The 9312-nt window shown below is 46.8% G+C and overlaps 1 protein-coding gene across 1 annotated transcript in view; it reads left to right on the top strand.

The window, feature by feature from the left end:
* The first annotated feature begins 469 nt into the window (after positions 1–469).
* HECW2 (HECT, C2 and WW domain containing E3 ubiquitin protein ligase 2) overlaps positions 470–9312 on the top strand; it is a 249813-nt gene continuing 240970 nt past the window's right edge. The window contains 1 exon segment of the mRNA XM_077319283.1: positions 470–834. The gene's annotated coding sequence lies outside the window, so the exon portion shown is untranslated.

Raw genomic sequence — 9312 nt, 5'->3', positions numbered from 1 at the left:
ACCCATCCGGATCTATCAGAAGATGTGAGCAGTGGCTCCTGAAAGCTCTCCTCCTGCTCCTGGAGTCTTGCGCTTTTCTACCACTGCAGCCCTCCTGATTTCCCTCCGCTTCATCTCCTTCACAGGCTTGTCGCTGCTGAGAACCAGAGTGGTGCGGTGCAGTGGTTCAGGGTCAGGCTAGTATCGGGGAGAGCCAGTTCGAATCCCCCCTTGATCCACAGAACCCTCCGTTTGACCTCAGGCCAATCCCACGCTCTCAACCTCACCTGCCTCACAGGGTTGTTGTGAGGAGAATCACACAAGCCGCTCTGGGGAGGGGGGAGTCGGAGTCCCTTCGTAGCCCCCCCCCCTCGGAAGCCTCCTCTTTCTTCCGGGGGAAGGGCCTTTCGGAGACGAACGGGGACTGAAGAGCGCCGGGCCCGGGAGGTTGGCACCCTTGTGGTCTCCTGGGCGGCGGCGAGGGCGGGGTCCGGGCGGCCTCCCAAGGGACGCGGGCGGCGCCTTCCTTCCCCGTCCAGCGGCGCGCGAGGCAGAGCAGGGCAGGGCGGAGAGCGCCGCCAGTGGGGCAGGCGCGGCATTACCCATAGTCCCCCCCCCAATCCCGAGGGGCTGGTGAGGGGGCACAGCGGGGAGGGGGGCGCGCTCTGCCTCTCTCTCTCCTCCCTCCCTCCCTCTCCTGCCGCCGCGCGCCCCTCCCCAAAAGCCAGGGGAGGGAGGGAGGGAGGGAGCTGCCCGGCGGCGGCGGCGGCGGGAGGCCGAGGCGAGGCGAGGCGTCGGTCCGGAGCATCCCTGCGCGAGGAGGCGCTGAGGCGGGGCGGCGGTGGCGCGGCTCAGGTAGGGCTTTGTCTCGGGGCGGCAGGGCCGGGCGGGCATGGAGGGAGGGATGCCGGCCTCATTTTCCTCCTCCTCCAGGTGGGGCCTGGGCAGGCGTCGGGATTGCAGAGCCGCTGGGCCATGGCGCCCCCCTCTCCAAGGCCCTTGTCCGCCCCGGGCTCCGTCCCCAAGGCGCCGGGAGGCTCCCAGCCTGAAGGGCCAATCCTTCCCCAGCCCCCGCTCCCTCCGAGCAAAGGGCTGCTTGGGGAGGGAGGGGGGATCCCTGGCTCTGCCCCCTCCCCAAGCTCTCAGGAGTCCCCCCCCACCGGGGGGGGGCTAGGGGGGACCCGGCTGCCCTGTCAGTTCCCCTGGAGAAAAGGGATGCTGTGGAGGGAGATTCTCTTGGCCCTGATTTCCCTAGGCCCCGCCCCCCAATCTCCAGGAATTTCCCAACCTGGATTGGCAACCCGACCGACCCCCATCCCTCCCCCCCCCTGCCAGAGGTGGCCCCGGGAGCACCTGGCAAGACCATCTCCCTTCTCCCATTGCTCTCTTGATGGATGCTCAGATGGTTGTTTTTTTCCTTAGGAGTGCCCTGGCTTGTTCCAGCTGCCCTGGGGCTTTAAGGAATGATGAGTGTGCTGCAATAAAGCAATGCAGCTGCGGACCTGTAAAGGTGGACCTCTCCTGGGGGGGGGGGGTCTGTCCGGGCCCATGCTGTTCCAGAACACGCCTGCTGAATCCCAGGAAGCCTTGGGTATTCCAGGGTTCTTGAGGCAAGGAAAAAAACCCAGAAGGAATTAGTCGGAAAAGGGAGCAGCAGTTTATGTGTACATGATGCATGTGAAGCCCTTTCCCTCCCCCCCTCCCCTCTGGCCACTGGCAAAGGATGGGAGGATCGGTTGTTCAGACCCAGGTTGGGAAACTCCTTGAGATTTGGGGAGTGCAGCTGGGGAACCTCAGTGGGCTACAATGCCATAGAGTCCACCCCCCCCCCAAGCATCCATGTTCTCCAGGGGAACTGATCTCTGTAGTCTAAAAGTGAGCTATAATTTGGGGGGGAGGGTCCGTAGGTTCACCCAGGAGGCTGGAATCCCTACGCACATTGTGTATGTTTTATGTATTTGAGTATGTTGTCTTGAACGTAGCAGCCACAGGCCATCTTTGAGCTTTTATTTCTTCCAAGGTTGGCTTGCTCCTGATATCACTGATTTCTTATGTCAGATTTTTGGGGGATTAAAGCTGCAGTTTGTGGTATACCTCCTTATGTGGCTGGGAGACATGTATCTTTAGTGACTTTATTGGTCAGTGGAAGGGGGACAACAGGTACTAATTAGTCAATGGTATTATTTATTTTGATGTTGGATGTTTTTGTTGCATGGTCTGGAATTTGGTTGTCTTTTTTTCCCCCTCCTTGCATAAAGTACATTATTTATGGGGGCTTTTCTGTGTTGCTTCCAGCCAGAAGGTAGTCCAAAGGAGAACCAAATGTTTGCGGGGGGGGGGGGGTGTAACAATGTTGTTCATGCATCATTTTGAACAGGTATGTGACCACCAATAAGTGGATGGATTATTTAATTACAAAAAAGTTGAGTCCAGTGGCACCTTTAAGACCAACAATCATTCGACAGTTTAGGAAATATCTGCCCAGGCTCCCAATTCTGACATATTTATGTCCTTCACTATGTTTTCCCCCTGGAATTAAACCCAAACAAATGGTTACTGTATAAACTAAATTTGTTGTTCCTGTTTGGTCCTTAAATCGGTTCAACATCTTTATTATGCTGTATGCTAATTTACTGCTCACCCTCAACCTATGTGAATGGACTGATAAATTTCCATTTAATCGTATCTGAAAAAGTGCACATGAAGGCTTATACTATAAATAAATCTTTGGTCTTAAAGGTGCCATTGGACAATCTTTACTCTGAAAATATCTTCATTACAAAAAGGTAAACGTTATTATTTGTAGATAATATATAAGGCGAATATTCCTTTGTAACACCCCTGACATACATTGATGTGAAATAGCCACTGCCTGTTAACCTCCCAGGAATGAGCAAAAGGGTTTTTCAATTTTGGCCTTCTTTATAAGCGTATATATGTATTTTAACTGTGTGAGTTTCTTTTCTTCTCGAGCTCTGTTTTTCTGTTAACAACTGGAGAGATGAACATTGTCTTGGTTTCAGTAGACATTTCCCGTCGTTCTGAAGTGATTCACAAAGAATCACAACAGAGTGGAAAATGTACACAACAAAATGTAAACAAAGAAATTTTTCACCTGATGCTGAACTGTGTAAAGCAGTTCCTTAAAAAACAATACCATGTAGTCTTGCTCAGATTTTAGTAGCAAAATGCTAATGTAGTAGAAACGGAGGAGGACTTTAATGTTGACCTCTTAGCTGATTTGCTGCTTCATCCTTAACAAATTGCTTCTTCTCTAAAAGCTGAAAGAGAGGCCAAGCTATCTAAATTACAGAGGAATTTAAATTTTTTCATATTCTGGTGAATAATGCAGAAACTACAATTTTGTTTCTATAGGTGGATTAGAACATATGAGTTCTCTTTCTGTGGACAGGCAAGTTACAGTTAATTTCTAAAGTAACTACTTCTCTTTAGTTTATTTTAGGTGCACTTTTCATGTAATTCATCCCTATTGCCTTGCATTTAACACTGGAATTTAAAAGAGCACTTTCCCTTCTTATAATATGCAGTATTTACTCAAATGGAAAGTGACACTGGATATAAGATTACCACCCTAAAATGTTGTGCACCCCCCATTATTTTTTTTAAACGGAGCATAACTGTAACTTGTGTTGAAGTGTAAGATGACCCCCTCATTTTTTTGGCAGCTTACGGGGGGGCATCATTATGCTGTATTTTTTTGTCAATTGGGTGGGAGTGATATGACCATATATAGTAATGTCGACCACCCCCCCTCACCCCCCAATGACCAGTGATGGTCCTGGAGGGGGTGGGATAGAGAAGGGCCATACAAATCCTTGCTAGCCAAAGCTTGTTACGTATGGTAGAGACTGGAGTCCAGAGAGGTAAGTAATCTCTTTTTAACTTAATTGTAGGGGTGGGGATGGAACGGCATAGGCCTGCTCCAGCCCTGTTTCTGGAGGCTCCCACCGCAGACTCCTATTGGTGAAGAAAAGCAAACTGGTAGCCAGCCCAGAGTGTAGGTTTGGTTCTGTTCATAAAGCATCTGAAAATATTTCTGTACTGTCACTTCCTGTGTTGTAGGAGTGGCCTGGTGATGTGACTTCCAGGGACGTAGCAAGAAAGTGAGGCCTGCTGACATCACTTTTGGGGTTTCTTGAAGCCTGAAAAAATGTTTCAGGGCAGGGGTAGTCAACCTGTGGTCCTCCAGATGTTCATGGACTACAATTCCCATGAGAACCTGCCGACAGGGTCTCATGGGAATTGTAGTCCATGGACATCTGGAGGACCACAGGTCGACTACCCCTGTTTCAGGGGATTCTCATTGGTAAAAAGGATGAGAGAGGTTACCCTAGATGTACATGTATAGTTGTGATATAGAGCGTAACTTACCTAAGAACAAATAATACTGTATAACCATCCCCCTGGCAGTAGTTGAACAGCCATATGATGTTGATAATTCAGTCATTTGAGAAATGAAGTTCTTTAGTACAATGTTACAGGGAATTTCAAAGAATGGCAGTGATGAATTAAACATAGAGGAAAAAACATCAGTTGTTGTTGTTGTTGTTGTTATGTGCGAAGTCGTGTCCGACCCATCGCGACCCCATGGACAATGATCCTCCAGGCCTTCCTGTCCTCTACCATTCCCCGGAGTCCATTTACGTTTGCACCTACTGCTTCGGTGACTCCATCCAGCCACCTCATTCTCTGTCGTCCCCTTCTTCTTTTGCCCTCGATCGCTCCAAGCATTAGGCTCTTCTCCAGGGAGTCCTTCCTTCTCATGAGGTGGCCAAAGTATTTGAGTTTCATCTTCAGGATCTGGCCTTCTAAAGAGCAGTCAGGGTTGATCTCCTCTAGGACTGACCGGTTTGTTCGCCTTGCAGTCCAAGGGACTCGCAAGAGTCTTCTATAGCACCAGAGTTCAAAAGCCTCAATTCTTTGACGCTCGGCCTTCCTTATGGTCCAACTTTTGCAGCCATACATTGCAACTGGGAATACCATAGCCTTGACTAAACGCACTTTTGTTGACAGGGTGATGTCTCTGCTTTTTAGGATGCTGTCTAGATTTGCCATAGCTTTCCTCCCCAGCAGCAAGCGTCTTTTAATTTCTTTGCTGCAGTCCCCATCTGCAGTGATCTTGGAGCCCAGGAAAATAAAATCTGTCACTATCTCCATTTCTTCCCCATCTATTTGCCAGGAATTGAGAGGGCCGGATGCCATGATCTTTGTTTTCTTGATGTTGAGTTTCAAGCCAACTTTTGCACTCTCCTCCTTCACCCGCATCAACAGGCTCTTTAGTTCCTCTTCACTTTCTGCCATTAGAGTGGTATCATCTGCATATCTGAGGTTGTTGATATTTCTCCCTGCAATCTTGATCCCAATTTGTGACTCCTCTAATCCCGCATTTCTCATGATGTGCTCTGCATACAAGTTAAATAGGCAAGGCGAAAGTATACAGCCTTGCCGAACTCCTTTCTCAATTCTGAACCAGTCAGTGATTCCATGTTCAGTTCTCACTGTTGCTTCTTGACCTGCATATAAATTTCTCAAGAGACAAATAAGATGCTCTGGTATTCCCATCTCTTTAAGAACTTGCCACAATTTGTTGTGTTCCACACAATCAAAGGCTTTAGCATAGTCAATGAAGCAGAAGTAGACGTTCTTCTGGTACTCCCTAGCTTTCTCCATGATCCAGCGTATGTTGGCAATTTGATCTCTAGTTCCTCTGCCTCTTCGAAATCCTGCCTGTACTTCTGGAAGTTCTCGGTCCACATATTGCTGGAGCCTAGCTTGTAGGATTTTGAGCATAACTTTGCTAGCATGAGAAATTAGTGCGATGGTGCGGTAGTTTGAACATTCTTTGGCATTGCCCTTCTTTGGGATTGGAATGTAAACTGACCTTTTCCAATCCTGTGGCCATTGTTGAGTTTTCCAAATTTGCTGGCATATTGAGTGTAGCACTTTTACTGCATCGTCCTTTAAGATTTTGAATAGTTCAACTGGAATGCTGTCACCACCACTAGCTTTATTGTTGCTCAGACTTCCTAAGGCCCATTTGACTTCACATTCCAGGATGTCTGGCTCCAGGTCAGTAACTACCCCACTGTGGTCATCAGGAATGTTAAGCTTGCTCTTGTATAGTTGTTCTGTATAATTTTGCCACCTTTGTTTAATCTCTTCTGCTTCTGTGAGGTCCCTACCATTTTTGGTCCCTTATCATACCCAACTTTGCATGAAACGTTCTCTTCATATCTCCAATTTTCTTGAAAAGATCTCTGGTCCTCCCCATTCTATTGTTTTCTTCTATTTGTTTGCACTGTTCATTTAAGAAGGCATTCTTATCTCTTCTAGCTTTTCTCTGGAATTCTGCATTCAATTGGGTGTATCTTTCTCTTTCTCCCTTGCCTTTCACTTCCCTTCTCTCCTTAGCTATTTGTAAAGCTTCCTCAGACAGCCATTTTGATTTCTTGCATTTCTTTTTCTTTGGGATGGTTTTAGTTGCTGCCTCTTGTACAATGTTGCGAACCTCCGTCCATAGTTCTTCAGGCACTCTGTCTATCAGATCTAATTCCTTAAATCTATTTGTCACCTCTACTGTGTATTCGTCGGGGATATGATTTAGTTCATACCTGAGTGGCCTAGTGCTTTTCCCTACTTTCTTCAATTTAAGCCTAAATTTTGCAACAAGAAGCTCATGATCTGAACCACAATCAGCTCCTGGTCTTGTTTTTATTGACTGGATAGAACTTTTCCATCTTTGGCTGCAGAGCACATAGTCAATCTGATTTCTGTGTTGACCGTCTGGTGATGTCCATGTGTAGAGTCGTCTCTTGGGTTGTTGGAAAAGAGTGTTTGCTATGACCATTGTATTCTCTTGACAAAATTCTACCAGCCTGTGCCCTGCTTCATTTTGTACTCCAAGGCCAAACTTCCCTGTTATCCCGGTTATCTTTTGGCTTCCTACTTTAGCATTCCAATCCCCCATGATGATAAGCACATCATTTTTTGGCATTGCTTCTAGAAGGTGTTGTAGGGCTTCATAGAACTGATCAACTTCATCCTCTTCAGCAGCAGTGGTTGGGGCGTAGACCTGGATCACTGTGATGTTGAATGGTTTGCCTTGGATTCGAACTGAGATCATTCTGTCATTTTGGGGATTGTATCCCATGACTGCTTTTCCTACTCTCTTATTGATTATGAAGGCTACTCCATTTCTTCTGCGAGATTCTTGTCCACAGTAGTATACCTGATGGTCATCTGAATTAAATTCACCCATTCCTGTCCATTTTAGTTCACTGATTCCTAAAATGTCGATGTTCAGTCTTGTCATTTCTTGTTTGACCACGTCCAGCTTACCTTGATTCATGGATCTGATGTTCCAGGTTCCTATGGAATAAAAATCTTTACAGCATCGGACTGTCTTTTCGCCACCAGTTACTTCTACAACTGAGCGTCCTTTCGGCTTTGGCCCAGTCGCTTCATTCATTCTGGCGCTACTCGTACTAGCCGTCTGCTCATCCCCAGTAGCATATTGGACACCTTCCGACCTGAGGGGCTCATCTTCCAGCGTCATATCGTTATGCCTATTGGAACTGTCCATAGAGTTTTCATGGCAAAGATACTGGAGTGGTTTGCCATTTCCTTCTCCAGTGGATCACCTTTTGTCAGAGCTCTCAGCTATGACCTGTCCGTCTTGGGTGGCCCTGCACGGTATAGCTCATAGCTTCACTGAACTACGCAAGCCCCCTTGCCACAACAAGGCAGCGATCCTTGAAGGGGGAAAACATCAGTAGACATGCTTTTAAAGCCCACAGTCTGCTCTGTTCCAGATTGTTATCTTTGACAGTCTGGAGAAACTGGTAGGAACCCCTGTAGTCTCTGTGCAGTCCCCCATGGGGCTATAAATATCGGGAGGTGGTTTATATGAAGGACTTGTTTTATTACTTATATATACTCGTGTACTGTTTTTAACAAGTTAACTGCTCTGATGGGAAGTATACAAATAAAATATTTGTTTATTTATTTAAAAAATCTACTCTTGCAGTGTGGATATGTTCAAATTCAGGGAGCTGTAGCAGAGACATTGTTAACCCAGTTGGTTTAGTTTGGACGTGTCATTGCTTCACTGAGCCGTTTCAATTCCTCTTGAGTTTCAGTTCAAGAAATCTTTTTTAAAAACTCTATGTGGCCAAATAGCATCTACTTTGCACCTACATGCAGACTTTGCCCTGAAAGTCTTGAACACACTTTCCTTCATAAAGCTGTACAGTCAATATCCCCTCCCCAGTTTAATAATCTTCCATTGTAATGAAACTACATTTTTCATGCATGCAATATTCTAGTTTATAGTACTGTCAAATAGCTTCAAAAACACCTATAAATTGGTTCAAAGACGCAGTCCTGATGTTATCAAGCTGGCTTGGTATAGTGGTTAGGAACACCAACTTCTAATCTGCTGAGCCAGGCTTGATTCCCTGCTCCTCCACATGCAGCCAGCTGGGTGACCTTGGGCTCTCCACAGCACTGATAGAGCTGTTCTGACTGAGCAGTAATATCAGGGCTCTCTCAGCCTCATCTCCCTCACAGGGTGTTTGTTGTGGGGAGAGGAAAGAGCAGGCAAATGTAAGACTCCTTTGAGTCTTTGAGACTCCTTCCGGTAGAGAAAAGTGGCATATAAGAAACAACTCTTCTTCTTTTAACCCTTCACAATGCAGAGGTTTCCAGTAATATCACGAACACTGAAGAAGCTGCCTTATACTGAATCAGACCCTTGATCCTCCTGGGTCCCTATTGGTTGTTCTGGGTTTCCTGGGCTGTGTGGCCATGGTCGCACAGCCCAGAAAGCCCACAACAATCAGTTGACACTGGCCGTGAAAGACTTCAGGACCACTGTTGTCTACTAAGGCTATTTTGTTGGCAGTGAATGGTCTCAGTATTTCTCAAGATTAGGTTTGTTTCTTTGTTTCTTTATTATATTTATATACCGCCCTCCCTGAAGGCTTAGGGTGGTTTACAGGAAACAGGAAAAAGATACAGATAACATATGGCAACAATAGGTGATAACAGCAATAACATTATAACAACAATATCCTTAACATAACAATAATAAAATTAGAGAATGATGGAACTGCAAAAGAGCCTCAGCTCAACTCTTACTGGGACCTGGTGGGTTAGGCAGATTAGTGGCAGTCGTAGTAGGATGGCAAGGGGGCCAGTTGGATGCGATAGTTTGGGTTGACCTCAACCAAATGCCTGGCGGAGGAGCTCCCTTTTGCAGGCCCCGTGGAACTATTTCGGTTCTGTCAGGGCTCTGATCTCCCCTGGGTTTGC

Source organism: Paroedura picta, chromosome 2 (assembly GCF_049243985.1).
Source record: "Paroedura picta isolate Pp20150507F chromosome 2, Ppicta_v3.0, whole genome shotgun sequence".
In the NCBI taxonomy this organism is placed as follows: domain Eukaryota; kingdom Metazoa; phylum Chordata; class Lepidosauria; order Squamata; family Gekkonidae; genus Paroedura; species Paroedura picta.
The sequence above is the reverse complement of the archived record's forward strand: the minus strand, read 5'-3'. Positions and strand labels throughout refer to the sequence as shown.